This window comes from Lepisosteus oculatus, chromosome 5 (genome assembly GCF_040954835.1).
Source record: "Lepisosteus oculatus isolate fLepOcu1 chromosome 5, fLepOcu1.hap2, whole genome shotgun sequence".
NCBI classification, from domain to species: domain Eukaryota; kingdom Metazoa; phylum Chordata; class Actinopteri; order Semionotiformes; family Lepisosteidae; genus Lepisosteus; species Lepisosteus oculatus.
The window spans coordinates 3,574,235-3,601,547 of NC_090700.1; the positions used below are offsets into that span (position 1 = coordinate 3,574,235).

A 27,313-nucleotide genomic window follows, 5' to 3' on the forward strand; every position below is an offset into this window, starting at 1 on the left:
ATGTTTTTACTTTTACCTTTTAAACAAAACTCCACACCCCATATCTTATGTCAGTATCAACCAAAATAAAAGAAAATGTGAACTAAATTCATACCAAAGGATTGATATTTTTTCTCATTGTGAAATGAGACACACTGTCAGAATAAATACATTGCATAGCTTATACTGGGTATAGCTTCCCTGAACATCAGCATAATTCCAGGCATTCCTGACTCGTAGGCCTGATCAGCCTCTGGACAGACTGCTGTGGGATGCTCAACTACGTTGGCCAGTCACAGTTTTTTCCAGTGGATGACACTGGCATTGATGGTGTTGACCCCCCAGATGTTTACCAGCATTCACACCATGGCAAGACCTCAGCTGTTTTCCAGATGCCGTACCATTGTAACCCTGATATTGTGCAGTCTGGCATTGTCCAGAGCAGTCAGGAATTCCTTTTTGAGCTTTTAAGAACAAAAAAAAACTGCTGATTTAAGGACTTTGTCAATGTTTTACTAAGAAGTAAAGTTACCCTTAACCTGCACACCAGGATGTTCTTATGTTAAAGGAGATTTTTCCCCAGATCATCACACTGTAGAACACACCAGCTGGCTTCAGCAATACAACACACGGGACAAGGCTCACCGTGACAGTTCCACACTTCTCTGAGGTCTTGCAAGGGCAAAGCAACAGTGAATTAAAACACTACAACAGCCACCGCTCTGTCTCTAGTCACTTATGATCTCTGACCCACCTAAGATGATGATTTCATCTTTCAGCTGTAAATCCCTTAATGGCCCAAAGCATGCATATTGTTTCCTGCCCTCAGTATCTTATCTGTCCTTACATCCCTACTTATCCTCTTCACTCCTCTTTCTTCAGGAGTTCTGTACCATGTGTTTTCTCATTGCTAGAGTCTGTTCTCCACGCTCGCCCCTCAGTGCTGCAGTGACCTACCAGAGAGAAACCGGAATCTCAGCTCCATCCTGCAATAACTCTTACACTACGCTGCATTCATTTTTTTAAATTCTCAAACTGGTATGATAACTTTCTTTGGAAAAATACATGGAGTGATATGAAAGTGGCATTCACCCCACAGACCTAACTTGCCAAAGATTACAACTCATCCTCAGCAGTCTCTCAAAGCAGATACATTTTTCACTCTGTGTGTAGGATAGTTGTTTGCAGTTATTTCCTTAGATGTTTGCTATGCTTCTGGATGATGATGTTTCTTTGTCTGTTCACCAAGTTAAGGATCACATTACACATTGTATATACAGTAGATCTTTGCATATGTAGGTGTTGTCTCTTAATTCACAATAATTATCCTTCATTCTACTAAAGCAAATAACTTCTTCCACTTGCTAATTGCACTTACTCAGTGTAAACAGGGTATACAGTATATTCTCACAGTTTTTACATCACTGCTCTGTATCCACAAATTCTGTGCACTGTTTTAATTCTTTAATTTTGTTTTTATTGTCATTTGTTTAGTTTAATATATTTTACCTTATTGTGCCTGCTTGTTCCTTGTACTGTTCATGTAATGTACATTTTCTGTAATGGAACTCCCCGTGGAAAAGGGAGTCTGCTAAGCAAATTTCATGCAGACGGCCAGCTACAGCTAATTCTGCTGACGTACAGGTTATTTCTTACTGGAGATTTGCCACTACCGTCTGAAAAAGATTCTGCAGAAGGATCAGGCAGATGTGATGGTCCTGGGCCAGAGTGTGAGCCCCTGCCCTCCAGGATGTGGTTTGTCCCATAGGAGCAGGTTTCTCTGGACCAGTCTGCTTGTTGCTGAAGCAAAACGTTTCATTCTTCGGGCGAATTCGCTCACAGACAGGCAGGCTGGCTTCAGTGGTACCGATAGCATCCACTATCAGGATCTCCATTACTCCAGCAGGACATGCTTGTATTTTTTCTTGCATTTTTGACTGGCTGTACAGATTCAAGTCAAATACCAAACACCGAGCGTGTGGAGTTTTCATGAAATCACATGACTCGAGCTCTGTGTTTTATCGCAAGGAACAGTACTATACAAACAATCAGCTCACCTATCAGCTCACAATGTAAAATGCAAATACTGCAGCATTATGTCCGTGAACAGTGAGCTATTGATATAAAGCTTAGACTTGTATTTTCTTTGTGTATCTGTATACTTGTAGAGTGGATTTATTAAGCAGTGTCCACATTTTTAATCAACAATCAGTTGTTTATGGCTGATGGAAGATTTTTTTATTTGCCACGTTTTCCAAACGAAGCACTTGATAAATGTTTTGGAGTTTAGCTTGTTTTAAATCATGGTAATGATTTTTTTTTTAACTTCTACACGGATAAAAGATGAGCTTTGTTATGTGAGGCTTTTAAAAGATTCTGCACACGTATCTACTGTTAGACCTATATACTGTATGTTGATCTAAGAGGAAAGCACTTTAATTTTTAAAATATTGTATAGTATAACCATATATTAATGAGTGCCTTCCACTGAAATATGGATGTTTATATGGAAAATGGTCTTTATGAGTAGTTTTAGTTTTAGGTCCTTAGACATTGTATTGTTTGCCCAGTGATGGACTGGTGTCCTGTCCAGGGTGTATCCTGCCTTTTACCTGTTGCGTGCTGGGACAGGCTCCGGCTTCTCCCCCACTCCAAAATGGATGGATGGGACATTTTATTTTCAATGGACTGTGTGTATTTTTTGCTTGCTGTTTCTTTTTGTTCTTAAGTTTCACATTTTCAGCCATTAAGAGGTATTACTTTGCTAATCCATTCAAAAACCTTTTTTTTTATATTCTCTACAATAGTTTTGTTAAAGGACCTAAGTCTTATCAAAGCATCAGTCTACATCAGTTTATCTGGGGCTTGCTATTGATTTCTGTGGGACAGAGACACACCCCTGCTTGGAAAAACAAGAAGAATTTTAAGATCAAAGTTCGGGGAAAAAAGGGGCATTATATAACTGCATGTCAGTGAATTTGATACTGCAGATCTGGCAGCATCATGCTTCCTTTTTGTAATGTTTTATTAGTACAATTTCATTACATTTAGTAGTTCACAGCTATGCTTAAAATAATTAATCAGTGCAATAGGTTTGTTCTTAACTGCTGAATGGCTAAACAGTGAAGGCAATTTTTGTCTTTAAAGCAACTCCACCAGAATGGCTGCTGTGCGGCGAGTTGTTCATTATGGCAAGGTGTCGCATGTTGGAATCCTTCGATAAAGTGACGTTTTTTATTAGTTTTTTTTTTTAAAAAACAAGGAGGTCATGGTCTGAAAACCTGCTGCAGAAGCTGGTGCTTGACATGACACAGTAAACGCAGCGTTCCCAGGGGCAGGAATCATCAGATGACAGACCTGACCACTGGCAAGTGTAGGAGCATATGTTCATTTTAATTATGCTTTTGGAGAACCTTACTGCACAGTTATTCAACATCACAGGTAGTCCTCGCTTCTGCAGCATTTCGTGTGCTGCTGAAACTGAACTGGAATGAAATTAAGATGGATTATTAAAGTAAAGACGTCTGTGGCCACGCTGTGATAATAACTCTGGCTTATTACTCGAATTCCAAAGGAAAACATTCAGTGTATGTCGTAAAGAGCAACGATCTTCTAGCGAGCCAGTGTTGTGTGTTGCTTTTTTGTGCCTGCATCTACAGTTTCCTGTTCTACCAAGTTTAAAAACTCAAAGCAGACTGGATATAGATACTTTTTGTCTTTTTTTTTCTTCCCCAAAGTACACACACACAACCAGCAGCTTTGTTTGAGCAGGCATACACCAAACAGAAACCAAACTCTTGAAAGCAGTATGTGAACTTTACTCTGTTGTTAAAGTCTGTCAAGGAAGCAATGGTGAAATAAGAAGGCTGATGGAATTTAGCAGAGCTATTTATGGACACATTATGTTCACCATGAAGGAGACGGTACTGAAGCTGGGCTCACCTCTATGCAAAGGAGACGGTGAAACACACTGAGTCACACATGTGGCACACAGGCCTTCTGATGCTGATAATGAGAAGAAAGATGATGATGAAGATGATGATAATGACAATTTCTTCTTCTCATAATTATTCAATAAGTTATTATTAAGAGTAGTAAATTTTGAAAGGATAACAGACAGCGCTTGAAGCTACACTGTAAACAAGTGTCTCTTTATTCCTGCCCTAGAAGAGTTTTAAAATACATTCTGTAATTGTCCAAGAGGAATCAATATTATTACATTCTAGTTGTGTTGTAATTACATATGTTCAATGCTAATTATAAACACTTAGCTGCTTTTAATTAATTATAGTAACTGTAGTAATAGGTTACGCTGCCAACAATAAATAAGTTATTTCGCACAACAGTCTCCTATGGGGCTACAAAAAAATTGGTGATGCATCAGGTAATTAAATAATTATTGAAGCATTGTACGTAGTAATTCAAAGTGCAGAGCACAGGGTCTTGGGTCACTACTTCATCTTATCAAGCAGAGGTCAGACTGAGAGGTTCAGGTTTATAAATGAGGTAAATAGTGAAGATTTCACTATTTTCGAATCAGCGTATTGGTCTTAAGAATTATTTAACATGCAATTAGAAAGACAGGTCAGATTTGAAAAAAAATCCCATTTATAAGAAAAGGGGCCAGATGTTTTTCTTACTTCAAAGTGACTTGGAGAATGTGAAATTATCAGATAAAAGGTGTGCAAAATTAAATTTAATGAAGCTTAGGTATTTTGTTACTGTTGTGACAAAGGTTAAATGATGTGTTCAGAATGGCATTTCCAAGGCATAACAAAGGGTGCCCCCTGTATGGGTTTGGATATTGTGTGGGCATGTGTTCTCTCTGCATTCTTTATTTTGAGTAATGGGTAGTTGGATTCATTGTAAATTGCATGTTGGTGATTTGTAATTGTTAAATGGATTAATCTGCAGTCAAGAGGTTTGTATAATTTCAGCTAGGTCTGTTTATATGAAGCATGTGATTTGGAATTCAGGTAATTTAATTCTAATTATTAATTCTAATTTTAAATCGTTGTTCTTTAGCCAAAGTCCCCTAAAAGAAAATCACAACTTGTGTAGTAAATTATCACAGTTTCATAATTTACTGAAACTCTCACATTGTCCAGCATGTCAAGTGATGTAATAAACTAAAGTTGCAGCATAAATGATAGCAATACTGTGCGGTGCAAGATATAGAATGAATAATACAGTAGGAGGTGAATAACATGGTAATGATTGAATGAAGAGAAGTCATTGATCATAGTAGTCAGAAACAATCAGCACCTGACAGTATACAGTATGTGTGATAGGTATTTCTGTTATGTGTACCAAGCAGATCAGTGCAATATTAAAAGAACTGAATCAAAATTGGTTCTTCCTTTAATCTAAGTGTTTCCAGTCGTCACGGTAATTTGAGTGTGATCATCACACTTGTGGCCACACACCGGCTGTGCTGTTGGTGACCTGCAAAGTGACAGGCACTACAAGTGTCTGTCACTGCTCATGGTACAACATATTCTGATTAGGGGACATTCAGCAGAGCCACGTGCTCAATTCATTTCCTCCTTTAGAGCAGTGTGAGTCCATAGGCAGTGAGGATAAACCTCCATATGTGTCTCTCATAATGAGTATGATCAATAATAACACTGTTTTAAATTCAAGATGTTTTATGCGTATTGTGCCTGATGGTGTAATCATTTTTTGTTTATTGTTTGCCGTCGGAGCAAATGCCATAAATCCAAGTAATTGAACCATGATGTTAATGAAACAGGATTTCCTTTTCAAATTACTCTGGAGGCATGTGGACTGATTTACTGTTAAGCTACTATGCTGCACACCTTAACCAAAAAAAATCTAGTGACCATTTCCTCCGTGTGACACTTGGTGGGGAAGCTCTCTGGCTGACGCAGTGGTTCAGCAGTGGCGGCGCTGGCTTAATGAACGTGTGTCAGATCTGGGGCAGACCTGTCCCACACTGGAGACACTAACTGCTGTGTTCCACTGCTCACCACTCCTTCATGACATCTTACATAGTCATACAGATGGACTCTCCTTATTTTATCTTAAGACTTAAAGTGAAAACATCTTTTGTGCTTTCTGTGCTTCCGAAGAAAATATTTTTAATCAAGAAATTATTTTGAACTGTTTTAAAAAAATCACATTGCTCCTCACTGCACACACTGTGATTGTGTGGTCTGGTTTCAGTGTGTGAAGCTGAAACAAGAATTCACAGAAGAGGGCAGGTGAGATGCACTCTTGGGTAATTTGAATCAGCTGCCAGGCATCACTGTTTGCTATTTTTTGTCCAGAAACACACTTGCGCTGATATCAAACCACTCTCTCGCTCCCTCTCTGTGTCTTGTCTGGGTTCTTTAAGGAGGTCTGTGTGTTTTTTTTTAGGTTTGTGTGTAGCAATCACTTTTCCTTCACTTCGCACACGTAGTTACTGTTTCTCATAAAGGTTTATGTTCATTACATTAGCGAAATGAAAGGTGATGCAACAGAGTAGCTGGGAAACAGAATGCCATGCCAAGGAAAAATAAATCCTGCCATTTATGCAGCAGGAAATTGAAGAAACCAAAATCAAGGGATTTTTTAAAACACTTGTCATCTCCAGTTCAGTGCTTTGTGCAGATGACATTTGCTATTTACTCAAGCCCTTTTTGATGCTGGTAATAATTAATTCTGGTAAGATCAAAATGAATGCATGCCATTGTTGGAGCAGTGCATCAGGTGTCTCTTTCACGTGGTTTTGTCTTCCTGTTTGTCAACGATACTTGTGCTCTGGCTTGTGAGGAACAGTGCTCTGAGCAGTCTGCATTACTGGGGGTAGGTACTGCACATATATCCTGTTGCTCACACAGAGAGGGAAAGGCAAGGCTGAGAGAACAGTAAGTACAATGGAATGCTGATGGTCAACATGTTGTTGGCTGATAAGGTGGAATTAAATATCTGAACATACTGATGCTTATGTTGCAGATCTGTCTGTCTAGTGTATAAATAACATATGTGCAGTATTTACTTTTTGTTACCCCAAATACACACTCTTTTAAAATATTTTGGGTTTTGATGTTTTCATAATTATACTGAACTTTTGAAGAGAATGCTGGCAAAGAATAACTGTCTGTGCATATATAAAATAGCTTATTATTTACAGTAAATCTTGAGAAACCTAGAAATGAGAGCTTGCTCTCCATTGCTGGGTTCTGATAAACAAGGTATAATGTACAATGAAAGTAAAGGTTTTTTTTTTTACTAGAGTTCTTGCTCCAATAAGCAATGTCGCCATTTTAAGCACACGGCAGTTTTCGCATGAATAAATCAAAAACTGTGATCAAAGTGCTTGCATCTTTCTTATTGTGTAGTTTGAACACAACTTGTAGGGACTTGCTTTTATGCACTGGGAATAGAAGGAAATAAGAGAGGTTGGCTTGAAAGGGAAACTGTTTATTTTTTTCTTGAAGACCTGCCCTATATACTGAAAATAGTCGTCTGATATTCTGTAACAGAATCTCTGGCTTGTGTTGTCAGCCTGTGAAGCCAGCACAAGCAGCAGTGTGAGTGCAGTCCTTGCTCCTCACCCCCATGCTGCTCGAGTGGGCCTGAGAAGAGATTAGGCGAGGGTTTAGAGCAGTCCTGATGAAAACTCATTTTTGGGCTGAAAATCTTGTAATTGCAACACTGAACAGCTTTCGTTTTACGCTTTTCATGCTTGTAAGGGGTTTACTTCAGGCAGCAGAGTGCGATGCAAGAGAATTATTCCATAATAACAGCCAATATTCCCGCTCTTTGAGCTGAAATATATTGTGGCTGAACTCTTTAATTATGCAAGGCTTAGTTACTGTAACTCTTTGAAGGGATGAATAGACCCCCCCCCCCCCACCTTGACCATTTCTTTACTTTCTTTTTTGCAAAAATTACTTTTTTAAAAGAAGGTGACTTGATCACTTTAGGCTGCTTTCCTGCTTTGTTCTTAAATTCAGATCTGGGGCTTCATCTCCTGGTGACTGAGAATCACATGTCACTTATTTCTCATCATGACCAAGCCAGGAACAGCGCATAACTGTGGCAAACATTTCAAACGTTATATAATGTATAAATATGGAATGGAATATTTGTATTATTGTCATCATCTGTTTAAGGTAACGTAAGCACTCTTTTCTAGATTTCAAACAACTGGCGTGATTTTTTCATTTGGCAAGGTCTGTACTAATTAATGGAGACAGTTTTGATTAACGTAGATGAGGCAAATGGAGCCTGACAAGCTTTTAGGTGTAATTTACAGGGGGAGAGATTTTTATTCAGCACCAAAACTCTTTTCTTCGTCATATAACATAATATGGAAATCTAATTTTTTAAAGTAGGTCTTTAAAACAATGGTCTCATGTTGTTTTTTTTTCCAAATAAACAAAATGATATGTAAACGACAGCCTCAGTTTCTGCATTGTTAAGTTATGATTTTTGTAAAAGATACTTTAAACAGCTGGAATTATTAAGGTCGAGAACCTTTTTTTCCCCAGAATTGCCTATCCAACAATCTGATGATCCTTGTTCTCCCCAGGTTAATTCAGGGAAATTGACCAAACAAATTTAAAATCCTACTTTAAACATGAAATTGTTGGCATGTACTGAAATACAATAAAACGTGACCATAGTAAAATCTTAGATGAGTGCTGAGATATCCAAGCCATAAGAGAAAGTCAGGGGTATGAGGCATGACAGGTTAAATCACTGACTCTCTAACTTGATGTTGAGTGCGTGGAGCCATCGAACAGTGTGTGTTCCATACCACCTGGTTAACTCCATTCACGTCTCCGGCCCCGTAGAGGATGGGAATCGCAAAGAGAATCATGAGGAGTTTTGTTTACCCTTCCAAATTTAGAAATGGATATTAAATTGTATGCATGTGCAGCAGATGGTGTGTGGTACAATGACGAAAGATAACAAATAAATGGCATTAAAACATTTGGTAACTAATCTAGGACTCTAATTTGTCCTTTGCACAAGCGTGCGTTAATATTCGAGCCATTTTTTAAAAGACTTTAGAGTCTTTCAGGGAAACTTCAGGCTGGAGGCCAGTGAACAAATTCAGCCTGTGGCCCCATTTTAGTTAAGCTTTGTGCTATGTTGGTATCACTAATCAGTATATAAGACAGTGTCAAGGCCAGATGTTTTGACTGGACTTTTCTTAATGTGGAATTCCTTTATTCCGTTTTTAGTGGGAGAATTTTTCTCCTGTAGTTGGAATATATAAACGTTGAAAGGTCAGAGCAATCCTGTAGCTACGATAGAGTGTAGCCAACCTATCCAGTATAAAGCGATGTACAGTAAAGCTTTTGAAGTGAGTTACAATTGTCTCCGGTGTCTGGTTTCAGAACTACTTTACCATCCTTGAGAATGAAGAAACCATTATGAGGCTGAAGCCTTTTTGCAGGCTTTAAAAGAGTGAATTATTGAAGAAGTAGCATGTGTGAGAACCTATTGCTGTGTATCCTTCAGTTAGATAAAGAATAAAACCATATATATATAGTATCTACTCCATTTTGGATCCAAATCTCTTTGCATATGATGATTTGATATCAGTTTTATTTTTAAAGCTTATACCCTTGAAAGATGGCAATGATAAAAAAACAACCACATCAGGATCTAGATAAGGTTTGTGCTGGAAGGCAGAAATCTTTCCATTTTGGGCCTTTGAAGGGTTTAAAAAATTAACCAGCCTCCCTCAGCTGGGTAATGAACATCCAGCGTCCCCATGAGTGACATCGGGGAGAGCGAATCAGTCGTCTGCATCCGCAGAGTTGAGTGAGAAGGCGGGTTTCCTCTTGTGTCTTCCGCTGGTGATGAAGTCATTCTGCATCATTTAACAATTAGGTTAGAACAGAATCAGTCATCAGGATTCACTGATTTGAGAAGTAAGAATTGCATGCTGGGGAAGGATCTGAAACATAGACATGTCTTTCGCAACATTCAATCCCAGGATCGCTAGCAAAGACTCCTGCTTCTGTGCAAAACCTGTCCAAGCTAGTACTCCAAAACAGTGATCGAGTGAAAAGTTGTTCACGTCTCCGTTTTTGTTGTTTCTGTTCTCATATCCATGTTATCTCTCGCTATTTTTTCACCTTTACATTTTAACCATATTTTTCAGCTTTGAAACTCTCCCTGAATATTTCAGAACAGGTCTGATTCTACGTGCTTCTGTCTGTCAGAAGTGCCCTCATTTCTGTACTGCTGTGAACCCAGCTTGATTTCTGGATTTTAAACAAGTCTTGTTTTTTTTCCCCTCTTTGTTTTTCCATCTAAGCTGTTTAGTTTTTGTTTTACTAATATAGTTGAAGTATTCAAGTTCTTTTGCTGACCACTTGCTATGCCAATTTTATGCTTACAAACAAACTAGGCCAAAAAATGTAAGTATTGGATTTTATCTTCCATGGGAGAATTTACAAATTCTCATAAGCTGTTTTCTTTTGTTAGGTTTAAAATGAATTGTCTGCAAACAGCAACAGAAAAGTAGAAAGTTGTATTTCATACAACACTGCACTGCATTTTTAAATAATACAGTCTTGCAACTAAATCTCTGCTTTTAATTTTTAACTGAGTTAAGCTGGTGGACATCTTAACATTTAATATAGTTCTGCTTAACATTGATTCATATGATGTGACTTTGACAAGGCAGGTATCTTAGTTGGGGTTTTTTTCCACTTGAACACCACATTTAGAAACCTGGCTTTTGATTGATGAAAAAAATCGGATCTTGACGATGTATTTTTGTTATTCAAAATCTTGTGTGGTTAGTCTTTGTATTTGTTTCAACCGCGTTACTCACATGCAGCCTTAAGTGATGTGAGGACCTCTGCTGACCTTTGACTATCCGTTTTGCTGTCATGTACAGTAAGTACATGCAGACAGGGATGTGTTTTAATTCTGGGACCCCACATAGCCTGTGAGACACTGTGAGACCCTGGATGTTAAGATGTTAAGATGATTTTATTTTCTTCACTTTGGTATGGTGGGGCTTGGGCACCCACTGCGTGAGGAGGACTAAGTTCATTAGAGAGAGGTTATGTTTTTAAATCACACACCAGTTTGTTGAGACAGCCCTATAGAAGAGATGCTGCAGCCATAAGAGAGCGCCAATTTCCTGATTTCATCAAAAGCTTCTTAGCTCCTCTAGTACACTGTCTCTTTTACCGAAGACATCAGCTCCCTGGAGTACAGCAGAGTTTGTTGTACAGCAGAGTGGCGGGAACGAGAAGGATCAGTCTTGGGACATGCAGACAGGGGAAGGTACAGTAAGTACTGGAGCGTCCTTTCAATCCAGAAAGACCGTCACTGGCTGTGGTGGTAGCTGGCAGTGTGTTTCTCTTCATATAAAATAATATTATATTCTTTTTTTTCTAAGGAGCTTAGCATATGTGTCTTAAAGTCTTTCCAAGATGGCCGGGTCTGAAAGAAATATTCATCATGGAATACAAAACCTCATGCAAATAAGGGAAGCTGAGCGCTCGCAGTTTTGGAGAGACTATAGCGCACTCTTGACATTTGAGCAGACGTATTCCCGGTTTTAGACCCAGGTGCTGTGAAATATTAGGCTCATTTAAAAACACTTCACTTCTTCTCAGTTTTCTCTATGACCTGAAATCTCATTAGGAGTGAAGAGAGTTTCTTTTTTCTTCTTCTGAATGTACTTTTCATGGTGGCCTAAATGAATACTGCTCAGCACTGTATTGACAGATACATGTGGATCATATGCAGTAAGTCACCTGTTGACCTCACCTGTTTTGATTTAAACAAATAAATTCCAGAAATGTTTGCCAGTGGCAGAAACTGTCAGGTGACAGAGCTACTCAAAGCTGACCCCTTTTGGCCTCTGGCCCTGCCATAAGATATCTTTATCCCCATCACTAATAAACACAGAAGAGTGATTTTGATATTGTGTTAAAACCTATAGGCAAGGTTGCCAAACTATTTTAAAAATTGATTTTTTAGCTTTCTCACAAACTCTGAGTTTTATTTTTGTGTAGTTCATGCCTTTGTTTACGTCTCCTGTGGTTGTTGTGTTGGGCCCCTATTTAAGCTCTGTTGTTGATTTTTATGGCATGTCTGTATCATGGCACGACAGCATTGAGCTAAGGTACAGTGTACATTTCAAAAATAGGCTCAGAGTTTTAGTAATGTGCTCAGATTTGTGTTGAGTGAGGAGATGGAAACACACTCAGTACCAAAGTTTTAACTGGGCTCACCATAAGCTTGTCCACCTTGACAGCACTGTGGCACATATACTGGTCAAAGGCCAGTTCTCCACACCAGCGTTATGTGAAGCTACTTTTCATCGAGTAAACACAGCATGCTCGTTACTCGTAGTGTGAAAGTCAGAACATGTCCCTTATAGGAATCGGTCAGAGCTCTGGGCCTGGCACCTTCCAGATGGGACCACAGACACCTATTGTGTTTAGGCTCTATTTGTTTAGTATTTCAATTAGTTTAAACACATTTATGCGCCGGGTTCTTTTAACCTTTACCAGCACATTGCCATCCAGAGAATCACAAAGGAAAGGAAAGACTGCATCTTTCACAAAAGAAGGTCAAACATTATCAGCTACTCTCTTTAGTGTGGTAGTTTTAAAAGAGGCTGCCTTCCATTCTGTCTGTCTTTAACTGTTTAACATAGTGGGGAATCTCTCAGATGTTCAAGAGAGTTGCTTAAGCTATATATTTGCAAAATAATTAAACAAAAGCGATGGTTCCCTGGTCCGTGAACTGGAACAGTGAAACCTAATCAGAGTTATGGGACCCGAGGTTTAAAAGTATGCTATTGATATTTCTGAGTAGCACATTTAGGTTACCTTTCCCGAGTGCAGTGATATCCAGCAAAGGTTATTTTGCAAAACAATGCAGCAGTGCAAAGGAATTCTAGCACTTGCATGTCTGATTTTTGTGATTAATGTACATTTTTAAATGTTCTTCATGAAGCTGGGATTTCTTTGTGCTGTATTATTCTTGTGAATTAAAAAATAGCATAATTACAGGAATGAAAACACTGAATTAACATTCTAATTGCAATAATTATTAATAAGAGCAATAACTTTCACACCTTTCTACAGCCTCTCCAGCATGTGTCAGCAGCAGCAAGCAAGGATTGAACTTTTCCCTCAACTTTAACTTATGCATGCCTTGTTCTCCTAGGAGGTGACTTCACACCAGTCAGGGGTTTCTAAGGGTTTATCTCTTGCACTGAGTTCTGTATTCCCAAGACTCATGGTATGTATTTCTAGACTTTTCAAAGGCTTGCTGATTAAAACAAAACACGTTCTTTAAACCGAGTCTTTGCCCACCGAAATGAAGGTCTGATGAGCAAACCAACTGGCATTCTTTGGGTATCAGGTTTAAAAAATTATAAAATCAGTAAGGTGAATGTTCACAACATGCTTTTATGGAGATAGGTATTTCCTGTTGAAATTGTGCCAGTTTCCCCCTCTCTTAATATGAATCAGTTTGTACTTTAGCAGAATACCAGAATTGAATTTGACTTCATTTGTGGCCATTGATTCAAATTCCTTTCTGAAAGCTTTAGTGTCCTTCTGGATGCAGTCATTAAGCTTCTTTGTCAGCTGTCTTAATTAACCTTTTGGGCTTGCTTACCAGAACCTTTGTGTATCAGAGAGCATTTGATGATGAGTGTTTGTGTAACAGTGCACACTGAGTGCACACTATTGTCATGGTGTTTCAAACACATTGCTCACCACTTTGTCAGTAGAGGTGAGCAATAAACCTCCTGACCTCTGTTATGAGAAACGTTTAATTCACCGTCTGAAAGAAATTCCGAATGTGTCCCATTGCTATAGAATCCATTTTGATCCATTTTGCTGAGAATTCTGTATATGATGGGCAGATTACTGTACTGTCTGCGTAACATCAAGGTTTATTCTTCTCATGCATCCCTGCCATTTTTTAGACAACAGGTTCCTGAATTTGATTACTTTGGTTTCTGTGGAGACGAAATTCCTGTAATACTCCTCCTACTTGCAGAGCAGAAGCACGCAGAACCAGCTTTGATCATTAAAACTTAGCGCCAGGGTATCATCTGAAAACCTGGGCTTTCTGGCCTGTATTTTTATGTCTCCAGATGGACCAGTTTCTGAGTTAAAAAGTGTTGTTTATTTCATCACCTTGCCTGTGAAGTTTGTGGTTAGAATGCCCTAAGAACACCAAGGGCTGCAAACAAAGAGGAGGTCTGTTAGGCCCATCTTGTTTGCTTCTGAGGCTGGTACTAGATCTGTCTCTGACCCCAAAGAAACTGTAATATAGCAGGGTAGCTTGCTCCAGCCACCTCCTACTTTTTGTGTAAAGAAAGTGCTTCCCTTTTCAATCCTAAATGTACACCCTGTTAATTTCTTTCAGTAGTTTATGTATATACAGTACGTATGTTTGCATTTGAAGGATTTTGAAACGAGACTTTAAGATCTTTATTTTGAGTAATTTCATTTGAAATATTATACGACGCTTTTGTTTATTAAAACCAGTCGCTTAAAAACTACTGCTTTTCAATAGCCTATGTAATATAGAGTCCATTTATTGCAGAAGGCTTGTAGAAATTAATTGTCAGACTTTTATTAAATTGATAAAGCCTGGACTTTTCTAGCTGTACAGCATAGAACATGACTTTGATCGTAGTAAGCAAAGAAAATAAAAACATATAATACGAAATATGGGTGTGTATATTATTGTAAAAAAAATAATTTTCTTCATATCCAGAAAACTACTCGTCTCACATTACATCTATATAGTGTTAGTAACCAAATTTCTTCCCAAGAATATTTTATAAGCAAATTTTCTAACTACATATTTGTATGCAAATTTGCTTAAGTACCAGGTACCTCACAGTTCACTGCTATCTCCCTGCCGGCTATTTTTCCTGGAATCAGCATTTTAGCTTTTTCGGCAATGAGCAAACTAAGGAAATATTTGATTCTGTTGGGCAGTCTTGGACTTTGCACAAATTGGACCGCCTCGTTAGTTTTCCTGTTTTCCGACCTCAGAAATATAGTTCCTTTGGGATGACCTGTCAGTCTGAGGTTTGACCTTTGACCCCTTGCGGATCACCAAACCAGACTAAAAACACCCTTGGAACAACGAGGTGAAACTGACATGGATTTGATCACTATTGGTAGGTCTTGGTCATTTTCTCAAATCGTCTGCATTTCTGCATGAGTGGTGACTGTCTGAGTGCGTTGCTGGAACAGCACATTTACATATTATCCCCCTTTCTCGCAGGAGGGGAGATGAAAGTGATTTAAAGTCATTTCCCATTTGTTTCCATCATCCGCCAGAAAGGTAAGAAAGCAGTTTGTTGTCAGGGGGAGAGGGGGTTAATTTTAGAAGGCACAGAACTTAACTCCTCACTTGTTACAATGCAATGAAATAAATAAATGGGTTCAGAAGCATCAGTATTTTTGCTGGTGATGGTTACCTTCTTAAAAAGGTTCTGTGTGTATGTGCACACAAATAAACCATTACACCTTAAGAATTGAAAAGGCAGTTGGTTCGGTGAGTTATGAAACACTTTTTGCCTTGCATAAAGTAAAATATTGTTGACCTATTTTTCTGTTTAACTTAGTTTAATTACAAATTGACGTATATTTAGATCTGGACCCTTAAAAATATATATTCACATATATATCTTTTCTAAGTCACACAGTATATGCATTTGCATTTCGTTTGAAACCATGTATACACACAGTGTTTCTGTTCATCATATTTTTTGTTTGACTATCAAATAACTCACGGTGTTCCAACTTTCTAATTCAAGTCTTTTTTTCTGCAACTTTTGAGAAAAGAACTGAAATTCTTTGCATACAAAGTGAAGAATTGTGTGAACAGTGAAATACATTGAAAAGCCAATAAGTATTAAACAGGATTATGGATTGTCTGACAGTGCATTTTAATGCAGTTAATGCAGCATTATAGTAGCTATGGGGTTGTATTATTAGTTTTAGGTTTGTCATATCGTTTGAAATTCACTAAGAGAAACCGAATTTAATGATAGCCTGGTATCACATTATACACGTTAAAGATACCCTTACACAAGAAGGAGTAAGGAACTGAAGAAAGAATTTCATAAATAATTGCCTTTTGTTCCTGTATACATTTTTGTATTCTAGTTTATTTGTAAAATGGCCTTTTATCCCAGTGAGAACAAATCCAGTTCTTTCATAGTTGCACCCCTCTCAGGAGCTGCCTGTGTTATTGTCGACCTGTGACGTTATTTGACATTATTATTTTGAATATATGACATTTTTACTTGACATCGCGCCTATATGTAGAAGCCCAGCAGGGCAGACGATGGAAGAGGGGGGCATTTTTCATTTTTTTGGTCCCTTTGTAGGAAGCAGGGGGTTGCAGGGTGAGGCGGTATTCAGGCTCAGCATTCCAGTGTAGTGAAGACTGGGATAAACCTAGACTGGGCACTCCCCTGCACCTTTACAGTTTCACTGAATGTCAGAACTCTTATTAAAGCGCTGATCTGACCTCCGTGGCATCTTTGAAGACTGGAATCTAAGATGAGATGGCTGCCTCATAGTGTTTGGGGATTAGTTGGTAGGGAAGTGGTGGGGGGGGAGAGAGAGAGAGAGTGGGTAGTTCCTAGTATATAAGAGTAAATCATTCATAGATCAACTTCCTGATTTTGATGTGCTGTAGTGACCGGCCATTTGGTTAATGTGTGAAAATAAACCAGTATCAACCTGTTTTCCCTGAGCTCTACTCCTGCTAATGTCTGTGACAGAATGCAAACATTGCACGTTTTCGTTTCCAGGGGGTTATGGTTTTGAAGCATCCAGAGTGATCATTTGGCAGATATGGGCATTGAACAAATCTCTATTTTATGATGAAAGAGTCGTGTAGGTAACTCTTGCATTTGAATAAAGATAATGAAATTTCAAAATGCTATATTTTTTTAAGTGTTATGTTAAACACTGTGCCCTGTTATGACACGTTATTATTCAGTTTTAATTAGTTGATCTAAATGAATATTCAAATAGCTCTTCCTGCACTTTTACCAGAATATCTCATATTATTAGAATTAAGACTATTGCTTCCAATAACGTATTGTTGTAGAAACCAAGTCCAAAAAGAGGTCAGTTACGTGCATTTGTAATTAAAAGCTTTCATAACAGTGCATGAAATTTGTTTGGAAATGCAGCATAGCCTGCAGAGTGTAAATACCATTGAAAAATAAAGGTCTTAAGCAAATCTGACAGCAAGTCTTCAATGCAAGGTTGAACTAAACCCTGGAAAACCAACAAGAAAAAAAAAACATACCGTAATACTTCAGAAGTTGGTCTGGAGCTCTTGCAGAAGAGTGGTCTGTTCATCAGTGCCATGCCATGTACTTCATGTATAGAGTCTGCGTGTTGCTTTACTGTAGAACACCCAAAAGGGCAGGCAGCATGAGCCCCTCATTCTCTTTGCTAGTGGTGCACTCTGGGCTCACTCAGCCCTTCGTGGTAGGGGGATGGAGTGCAGCAAGACTCAGCGCCTGACTTGTTTATTTCACAGGCCATCTCGCAATACATTACAGCAGAAATGCCAAGTAAAACTGGGTGTGCGTCAAATTGGCTCAGTGTTTCTGGGATGACTGGAAATCATTTGACTGGCTGCCGTGTGATGAAAAGAAATGCCGTTTTAATGTTAGGTGTAGAGCCGGGGCCTGAAGCAGGCTTGTTTGGGGCAACAACACTCCAGACTCCCTGCCTTCTGTGAAAAGCTCCTCATTGCAGATTAAGCCCAGCTGACTCACAGAGGTCTTCAGTCCTGTGTTCACACTAGTGGCCATGCTTTCTCAGGTTGTCTGCACAGGGAATAAAAAGCACCTCTCCTGCAAAACTCACAGTCTACCAGGAAACTTGAGACGCTGGGTTTGATTTATGATGCACCACAGCTGTGCTATTCTAACCAGTGCTGGCTGTGCCAGCAGCCATGTCACCCTGCAATTCACCACTGGCAGCCCCCTGAAGCTCAGCAGGTGTGAGCCTGGTCAGTACCTGGATGGGAGACCTCCTGGGAAAAACTAAGGTTGCTGCTGGAAGAGGTGTTAGTGGGGCCAGCAGGGGGCGCTCACCCTGCGGTCCATGTGGGTCCTAATGCCCCAGTATAGTGACGGGAACACTATACTGTAAAAAAGGCACCGTCCTTCGGATGAGACATAAAACCCAGGTCCTAACTCTCTGTGGTCATTAAAAATCCCAGGGCATTTCTAAAAAAGAGTTCTGTAGGGGTGTAACCCCGGTGTCCTGGCTGAATTTCCCATTGGCCTTTACCAGTCATGGCCCCACTATGAACTGGCTTCATCACTCTGTTCTCCTCCCCACTGAGAACTGGTGTGTGGGGAGAGTACTGGCGCACTATGGCTGCTGTCGCATCATCCAGGTGGGGCTCCACACTGGTGGTGGTGGAAGAGGAGTTACCTGTAAAGCGCTTTGAGTGGAGTGTCCAGAAAAGTGCTATTTAAGTGTAAGAAATTTACTATTATTATCACAGTTGTATCATTAAATACTTTCAGTTTTAATGTTTTTAGTTTAGTTTTAAGTTTTTTTTCTTTCTGAGGGCTTGTAGTCTTTCTTCAAACTATTTACAGTTTTGCATAAGAAAGTTGGAAGAAATTGTTTATATTGGGACCATGTATTAAAATTAAATGATTCCCTGATGAGGGATAGACACTTTAGTAGTTGATTAGAAGCTGAATTTTACAAAGACAAACTGCATGATTTGAACTTTCTCTGTTCAAGAAGAGGGCATCTGTGTCATTGAGAATAAGTTGAGAAATTATGACAACTTGACAGGCGTTTTTTGTTCAGTATCCAAAAAAAAGAATCCAACACATTCTCTTATTTATGGAAGAAATATAGTTATTACTGTGTCCTAAAGCAGACATTTGCTTTGTGGTATTGTAAAAATGTATGTATTACTGCAAAATGCTTAGGATTTAAAAGGTTGTTAACTTTTTTTTTACTTTTTTGCATTTTATAATGTTCTTTCTCAAATCTCTTTCTCAAAAAGACATAAAAACTAGTACTAATAAAAATAACCATGTGTAGGGAATGTGACATCACATGATCTCACTGGCTTTGTCACACCTTTCTTGACTTGCTATATTAAACAGCAAATTCAAAACAATCTGTGCTGCCTGTTCCGCTAATCTAGCTGCTCAAATTAAAGGTTTTGAGATGTAAAGTGAACACATCACATGTTGAGCTGTTCCTTCAGCCTGCCAAATCCATGCTAATGTAAATAAGGCTTACAAAGAGCTTTGCTTTGTTTATCACAATGTGGAGTGAGTGTAATCATGTTCTTAAAAATGCTAGAACTTGATCTTTTTGATAAATCGTAGGGACTTAAGAAATAACACAAAATCCTTGGCTTCAAAGGTGCTAGGAATTTTAGTCGGGGAACGTCACCCAAATAAAACTGAAATACTAAGTGATTAAATAAAAGGCAGTGGTATAACAGAATCTCGGATTCGTTCTTCTGCTCCCACCCATGTAAATCTCCTGCACTACAATACAGTTCTGGCTTGATTCCCATAACATTCCATTGCTGTTTAGTAAGATGTAGGCCTACTACTGGATCTCTCACAACTACTGTGTGATTACTAAGCAGAACAGTGAAGGAGGAAGATGGCTTCGGGAAACAGGAAGTGAGGTCATATCCCTTGCTTCCAAACCTGAACACTGGTTGCCCTTTCCTCTGCCAGAAAAAAACGAAGGAGCTCTGCCAAAAAGATGTGAACTTTAGCCCTGCTGGGTGTTGAGTGACAGAAGCGACCAGTTGAAAAATGGGGATGTTAACTCTGTAACCCTGCAACACTTGAATAATCTTGATTGCACTGTACACAGATCCCCACAGACGAACAATTATAAACATCAAGGGCTGCGCTGCGGAGGAGAGAGGTATAGGCTTGGTTTATTCTAGTATACTATACATTATTGTAGCATAGGAAACTTGCAATGGCACTGATACAGACAATGAAACACCAGTGTAATAATAATAGTACAAGTAAATTACCAAGCATTAAATCATTATTTCAGGCTTTGTTTCCTTGCCAAGAGTTTCATTGTCCTAAAAGACAATTGTTATGTTCACGCTTTTTTTCCCCCCAGAATACTTTGTTTTGAGCAGCAGACAGGCCATGTCAAAACGATCTAATTTTCCTCTGCAATTATGGTTTCAGAGTCTTGCACAGTTCGGGGTGCAGTCTCACAGATATCCTGAACGGGATGAATGCTTTCTGTCAGTTCCGATGAATCCGTGTGGCTTTGGTGTCTGTTTTTTAGAGTAGTCCTTCTGCGCACTGAGACACTTGTGTAAAGATGTCAGCAATGGGAACTGCTGAATTACTCCTCCTTGAAAGGCAAACCTGAACACACAAGTCCACACAGAGTGCTCTTCATGTTAGAAATGAAAGTGGCAACGACAGAAATGTTTTCCAATTTTAGCCTTTTTATTATCTGTGGCGCAGATTAAATGAGGAACAGCTTGTGCCCATGAAAATGTACTGTTGTCATCTTCATGCCTCTCATGTACCACCAACCCCCTTCCCAACACATCTGAACTAACAACCTTACCAGTGTAATTAGGAGTAATCCATTTTCTAAGTACAAATTTGTTTAAGTATGCAGACAATTCCTCATTTGCCTGATTAGCCAAAAAGCCGTAATTAATTACATCATGTATCAGCTTTCATGACGGTTCACCTTAAGGTTATTTAGCATGGGGAAAAAAAATTGTTTTGTAATGTGCGTAATTTTCCCCCCGAATAACGATTAACCTTTTGTCGCCACCCGAAAAAATATATAATTGCAGCATGGAGTCCGTGAGAGGAGGTGGAGTAGAGGAAATGTCCTCCTTGTGCCGGACTGGAAGGCCAGTGAGTTTACTTACTCCAGCTGTATAAACCTTCCTTACACTTTCGCTGTATTGGTGAGGTCTGCTTTCTGATTGTTGTTTTATAACGTGTGATTGCTGAGATGCTGTCTGGCATGAGTCCTGTACCTTTGGGTGACATTTTGCACGCGCACGTGAACGCGTTAGATCTCGCACACTGTCGAAGTTAGTGGACCACCAACGTGACATAGAAACATAGAGGTCTTGCGCTCTGGCCTTGAAAGCCTGACTCTTGTGGACAGGACCCTCTGCAGCAGATTGTAAAGACTTTTATTTGTACAGTGAATTGGGCCAGCCCTTTTGTAGCTTATCCATCCTGTGAGGGTTGTGTCTCATCCCGATTGGGTAACTCCTGAACCCGTCTGTGGGCGCCGGAGTCTTCGGGGATCCTCTAGGCCTCAGCCCACATTCCCCTCAGGACCAGCACACGGTTCAGTTCCCTGATTCTGAGCGAGACCGAGATCAGTCAGCACCACTGAGAAAGTGCCGCCTGAGCATTGACGCCTTAATTTGCGCGTTTTTTCAGAGAACGAAGCATCGGTGTACTGAAATGTTTGTTGTGGATAGCAATCTCCGTTTTTGTGTTTTGCAGAAAGGTTCGTTTATGTAATGGGTAATTTTGTTTTTAACAGCTCACACTGTTGTGACTGATAAAATGTTATTAAATCTCTAAAAGCAACCACCCCCTCAATCCCCCCCGCCTTACATCCTTTTGTAAGCGTGAAATATTTTCATCAGGCTGTTTGTACAACATTGGCCTGTGGGCTTAGATTTTTTTAAATCTCCATCATGAAGCTGTCTCTTTTATTTGTTCCTCTAATCTTATTATAATTATTGTTATTTGTAAAGCACAAACAGCAGAGTTAAGGTGCCAGACTCAGAAGATGCATGGCTCTTCTTGATGACACTGCAATCTTGCAGGTGCCTGGCCAGTCACAGAGGTCACTGGCCCACAGCAAGGCAAGGAAGTCTTCCACTCGGGACACATCCGAGCTCAATGGCACAGTCCGTTAATACCATTTGAACCAGTGATACCCAACCTATGTTCCATCTAGGAAAGGCCTTTGCCTGTTGAGCCACTCCAGAACCACTGCTGTAAGTGTGGGACTAAGGAGTGGCGCTCATGTTTGATGGGAAATATCTTCTTGGGGGTGATAATCCAGAGCTTGAGTGCCGGAGTTGTCCAGCTCATCTGTACTGTGTGACTCACAGGCCCAGGGGCAGGGTTGTATCCGACACACTGATATTTATTCCTATGTGTATTGCAGTCCACAATCCATCTTCTGAAGATTTGGATTCCAATGTCTTTGTGTTCCTGTTCATTTATTGTGCTTAGATTGACATTCTTGCTATTCCAGCAAAAATACTTTCTGATCAGACGTTACAGCATCCTTCCAGAAGACGAAGACTTGCTCCAGTGTCTTTTCTCCAATGAGTGCAAACATCCGCTTGCTGTTACCCTCATGAAGCATCAGAAAGCACTTTGCAGGGCAGCAGTGGGGAATTGTGGAAAATATGCAGAAGAAAGCACAAAACCTTGGTACTTTCTTTAAAAATTGTATTAATTTTCCTTTACAATTATGCCATAATTTTAGCTCGTACAAGGAACAGAACTGACCCCAAAATGATTCTTGTAAGGAGATCTGATGCCAGAAAGGGCAGTGCGTATTGAACATGGTCGATTAGCTCAAATTGGTATCCTCTGCTCGTGTTTCTGGAGTTCAAAAATGGGGTCTTTGTAGTTCCAGTGTTTTATTTCCCAGCATGCCCAGCACAGTTTGCTCTCAAGCCTGGTGTTGAATCGCGTGAGCAGGCTGGTGAAGGAGCCCCTTGAGCAGACACTTACCGCTCTAGAGCAAGTCCAGAGCTCTGTCCTTAACCACCGGCAACGGCTCAGCGCGGTTCCCATCGCATTGTGCTTCTGTGCAAAACTCTTAAGTGATTTATCCAAAAGGAATGGTTCTGCTGTTATACTGCAGGCAAAGGATTGGTTTAATTCCATTATAGATGGTAAACAAAAAAAACATGGCATCTCATCTGACACACTATGCTAGAGCACATGATGCCAAGATAATGCTATATCATGCTTTGTATATATAAAGCACAGCACCCTCTTCGACAGAAAACGCAAGTCAGCCATCATATAAAAACAAACATTAATTACTCCATTAACTCTGTGCCCGGTTGTCTGGTTGACCAATAATCTTACCTTTGCAAAAAGTAGAAATTTACTCAAGTCTTTTCTTGGACAAGTTTATTGTTTTGTCAGAAACTGTTAATGTTAGATTGGACTGAAAATACAGTCTTTTCTGAATAATAGATTTTTCGCATGCATGTCGTAGAATCAGTTTAAGAAACAGACCAGCAGCTCGTTGGCTCAGGAGCTGTGACCAAGAACAGGCTTTTATTTCTCTAGCCCAGCTATGCCAGCCCATAGCTGAACTAACCATCGACATGGTCATGGACTCGGGGATCCACACCAGAAAGGCAGGGTTACGCCCAGCACCCGAGTACTGCAGCTCATCCAGGGGATCCCTTTCTTTCCTTCAGGAAGATGATGAGTAAAACAAACAAAACGTTATGTGTAACAGTGTGTGTAGTGCTTTTGTATAACTAATATTGGAATTTAGGCAAATAATGGTCCAAACCCAATTCTTTGTTTGAAATTATTTACTGTTCTAAGAACCATTCATCGAACATGACTGTATTTGTTTTTCTTTCTTAATCATATTGCGTTTTGTGTAGGAAAACTGCTTTTCAAAGATTCCTTTGTGTCTCTAAGTAGAGAGCAGAAAAAGTGATAACATCACTAACACAGTCTACAAAAGAAGGGGAACCACAGAGATCAGAGGTTGAAATGACTGAAGTAGGGTTTGTAATTTTTACACACAAAGTAATGTTTAAACTTCCTAAATTGTTTTAATATTTTGAGAGACTGATTAAAAAAATTGCAAGTTTAATTTTATTTCCTGTGTTTCTGCATTTCTTTAACCCTACACAGAGATGCTTCTTTTTAATGTCAGGAATTTCATAGCATGACTGTGCTGCATGGTGGCAGTTTTACTGTGTTGTCCTAATAGGCAGTGAATAAAGGGCACTTTGCATCTTCAATACCATAGCTGAAGTGCCTGCAGAAAAAGTACATTTACAAAAAACTATAAGTTAATCATTATGTGTAAACTTTCCTGCTTCCTCATAACTGCTAACTGGCCGGGTCAATGCTAACCACTGGCTTGTGCAGACACAAAGTTCTTAACATGTTGTTATGGGTAGTCTGTTCATTTCACCATAGCATTTTAACAAGAATGTACTTTTCCTCTGGTGTCCTTTAGGTTACCTTCTACAGCATCTGTTTCAGTGTGTTTCATCCACACTCTTGACCACTTCCCTCTCAACTGGGAGAAGGCACAGACCTCCTTATGTTTCTTTCCAAAAAAGAGCTCACTGACTCAAACTCCATGTAGCTCCTTAGCTCCTTTCAAGCGGAAGAACCTTCTCAAAACACTGTTCTTTAAGAGCAGCAATTAGCAGACGCAGAGAAAATGAACATAACAGGTAAGGAAAAGATTAGTTAAAAACTTCAGCACGTTTTTAGAGAGAACTTGATAAACGCATGAAGAATTGGTAAAACTGGGTAAAGAGGAAAGTGATACGGTTTTGGTTTTCCCATGTCTTGATTACTATTAAAGGGGACTATAAGGAAGGAACAAAGTAGGAACTTTGTGATTAGTGCTCTATAATTAAAAAACCTAAATGTGACCTGAATGATTAAAAAAAGATTAAATTAAGCTAAAAACTGTGTTTTGTAACAAACAGCTAGACCATCTGTGAAGTAAACCGTAGTTCTCTTAATATCGAGGTCATTTAGCGTGCCAGGTCAGACATTTTCCTCAGCTGACATTGTCTGAGAGATTCTGAAACCATTCAGAAATAAAGAGGAAGGCGGGTTTTTTATCTTTTTTTTTTTCCCACTTCATCGTTTGACAGCCAGGCCAGTAGCACTCCTGTAAAACACAGGGACGCAAATGAGATGCTTTACTCTTGAACAGAAACTCTTAAGTGAAATGGTAGCTTTCTGACATGCTCCAATTAGGCACTTTCACAGTCTTGGTGTGTTTTGTAGCTCTTGTCTCCATGGGGTTTGCAGGAACCCACCAATGCATCACATGCCTCACTGAATTTGTGTTCTCTCACATCATGAGGTAATGGCGACGGAACCACCTGACATCAGTGATACTGCAAAAAAGATAAATGCCCAGATTAAAACTTAATTATTTAGAGGTAAAGACTTTGATCTGGTTATTGTACATTTATTGTGAATTAGTTGTATCCTAGAAATGCGCAACAGCAAAGTTTGGGTGCCCTTGTGATCCAGGCAGCAATATTACTGTCACTAAACATGTGCACGGTCATGTGTTATCAACCTGCGGATAAGAATAACCGAACTGTATATCTGCTTCTGTGACATTTTTACTTTATGCAGTAGTGACACCGTAAACAGTGCTTTTTGGGATTTCATTTCCACTTAGCTTTAATCAGTGTGACATGCATGAGCAGTCAGAATTGATGGAGGTAAAGAATGACACAAATCTAGATAGACAGGTTAATATTAAAACCTTAAAGGATTGCTGAAAACATTCCTTAAAAATCTTTCGTACAAAGGTTGAACGTGAACATATGCATTACGTGTTGAGCAATGACCATTGTTCCTGGTTATAAAGTGACAGGATTACATTTTTTTTGAGAAACGGGAATCAAAACATAGGAGGTGATTTTCATTAAAACTGAGGAACCAAAATCCCCTCATAAGAGAGTCCATTCTGAGAGGAGGCTTGGACACGGCAGGGTAACTTTCCACTGCCGCACGGAAACGCCTGTCTGAAAGAGATCAGCCCTGAAGCCTAGCCTTTACTCGGGTCATGTGGAGGTGGAGTTTTAAGTCCATTCATTTTCCAGCCGCTTCCTCCAATACAGGGTCAAGCCAGGGTGACCCCTGGACAGGACCCCAGTCCATCGCAGGGAGCACACAGACACAGACACACACGCGCTCACACCAGGAGGAAAGTCATGCGAACACAGGGAGCACATATGAACTCCATGCGACACCACCCCAGAAAGTGAACCCAGGGCCCTGGCGCTGCGAGGCAGCAAAGCTGACGTGGTACTGCCGTGCTGCCCTGGAGTTTTAAGGAGGCAAGATCATTTGAAGTTTTTTTTTTTTCCACTTCTCATATGAAAGCCAGTTCTCGTCGACCATAAACACGCCTTGAAGAGCACTGAGCCTGCGCTCGGTGGACACAGCAGAGACGCGGTACCAAACAGGCGAGGTTCAGGCGCTGGTCACTTCGTGAGGTGCGTTTTTTCTTCACTTTGGGAAGTGTCCGCGCGCATTCTGCAGCGAGGCGTGGCGCTTTCGAGCGACCTCATCAGCGATAAAGCACGCGACCGTGTGGGGCTGCCTCCCCGAAGCACTCGAGAGCGAGAGTCACGACAAGGGGCTTGCTGAATGGGGGCGAAATCAGTGCTCTTTTCAGTCTCTTGAGAGCTTTGAAGTCCTTATTCAACCTCCCAACTGTCATTCAGTGTCTGTTGTGTGGCATTCTACCAGACAACCACCTAAAACAAAGGACGCGGTTTATTTCCGTTCTTGTTGCCTTGGCTGTCATTAATAGGCTTCTGATCAAAGCTTTTTGCTCAATAGAACTTTCTGTCCATCTGGCAGGAGAGGGTGCAGACACGGAAGAAAAACTGTTTTGGAAATTTAGCCCAAGTTTATTTGGAGTAATAAAAACGTAGTGAATTCTGCACAGTAGAAAGGTTAGGAAGCCATCCTATAGATGTGCAGGATTTTGTGGGTTCATTTTCACTTTGAGAGGCATGGGGAGAATGTTTATTTAATATATACAAATTAAACCTAATATCACCTGGCTTGCTTGCCGAGCTGAAGTAGTTCATATTTCACATGACCACTTTAAATGTTCTGTTTTTCTCCAGGGTTCTTGCTGATGCAAAAGAGCTACCTCATGATAAAGAAAATCTCACAAATCTTTTTCAAAATCACTATTCCTGTGCTGGCGTTTGTAGCAACAGATAGTGAGAATTTCCAATCAAGCGCGATTTTGTAGCAGTGGCAATATAATCTCTGTATTCATCGATCACATCTGATTCTATACTTAACTTGGTTAAACAGTCAGAAGAGTAAAGCGATCAAAAAAATGCGTAGCTCTAATCAATATTAGTAAATCATTGAAGGAGAAGCATTTGGTTAAAATGGCAGTTTCTGCAATTTATAAATCAGGGCAAAAGACACTGTGGATTGAGGTTTTTCCCTTTTTCTGCATTGACAAAAATATAGAAAGTTCCTGTAGTGCACTGCTGTCCAGTCCTGGTCCTGTCCAGTCCTGGACCAATG

The 27,313-nt window shown here is 39.8% G+C and overlaps 1 long non-coding RNA gene across 5 annotated transcripts in view; it reads left to right on the top strand.

Annotated features, from left to right (window-relative positions):
- The window catches only part of LOC138216030 (uncharacterized), a 118,770-nt gene that overhangs the window by 7,131 nt on the left and 84,326 nt on the right, over positions 1–27,313 (top strand). For 2 of the 5 annotated variants that reach the window (XR_011189601.1, XR_011189599.1), the window contains exon 2: positions 15,235–15,294. The exons of the other annotated variants lie outside the window; for them this stretch is intronic. This is a non-coding gene — a long non-coding RNA (uncharacterized lncRNA). The remainder of the gene's footprint in view (positions 1–15,234; positions 15,295–27,313) is intronic. 5 annotated transcript variants of the gene reach the window in all.